Genomic DNA, 730 nt, shown 5'->3' on the forward strand with positions numbered 1-730 from the left:
AGTCTTGCTCTGTTGCTCAGGCTGGAGTGCAGTGGAGTGATCTCGGCTCACTGCAACCTCTGCCTCCCAGGTTCAAGCTATTCTCCTGCCTCAGCTTCCCAAGTAGCTGGGACCACAGGCGTGCACTACCATGCCTGGCTAGTTTTTTTATTTTTAGTAGAGATGGGGTTTCACCATGTTGGCCAGGCTGGTCTTGAACCCCTGACCTCAGGTGATCCACCTGCCTGTTTCCCACAGTGCTGGAATTACAGGCGTGAGCCATTGCGCCCAGCCTGGACATGGTCTTCAATCATGAAGACCAGGGGAAAGCGCAAACACAGTCTCCCCACTACCACAAATTATGCCAGTTGAGTTTCTCACATTTGGGGAAATTGCAGGGGTCAGCAGATCCAGCATGCATCAATGAGCCTCGCCCTAGGAAAACCACCTTCATGACCATGGTATCTCTCCTGCCATTAAGTGTGAATTGTTAGCCTTATTAAACCCTGACCCCTGCCTCTTCAACTCAGGGAAATACCCAGGTCCTACTTGGTTGATCTGTTTTATACAGTATACTTTCTCCAGGTAGTAAGCTAGAGCAATCTTAGGGCTCCTTTACTTTGATTTCTGATTCTTAGGGATCACTGCCATTATTTACTTGTTTTCCAATGTCTGAAAACTGTTCTTTCCTGTATTTTGTCTGCTTTTTCCCTGTTATTTCAAAGTATGTTTAAATTTAGTCCCTGTTATT

At 46.7% G+C, this 730-nt stretch overlaps 1 non-coding gene across 1 annotated transcript; it reads right to left on the reverse strand.

Annotated features, from left to right (window-relative positions):
- Positions 1-299: 299 nt before the first annotated feature.
- Positions 300-463, reverse strand: LOC119466711. The gene has a single exon (XR_005195176.1). It is a non-coding gene; the product is annotated as a U1 spliceosomal RNA (small nuclear RNA).
- Positions 464-730: the final 267 nt, after the last annotated feature.

This window comes from Cebus imitator, unplaced genomic scaffold (genome assembly GCF_001604975.1).
Source record: "Cebus imitator isolate Cc_AM_T3 unplaced genomic scaffold, Cebus_imitator-1.0 Scaffold221, whole genome shotgun sequence".
Taxonomy (NCBI): domain Eukaryota; kingdom Metazoa; phylum Chordata; class Mammalia; order Primates; family Cebidae; genus Cebus; species Cebus imitator.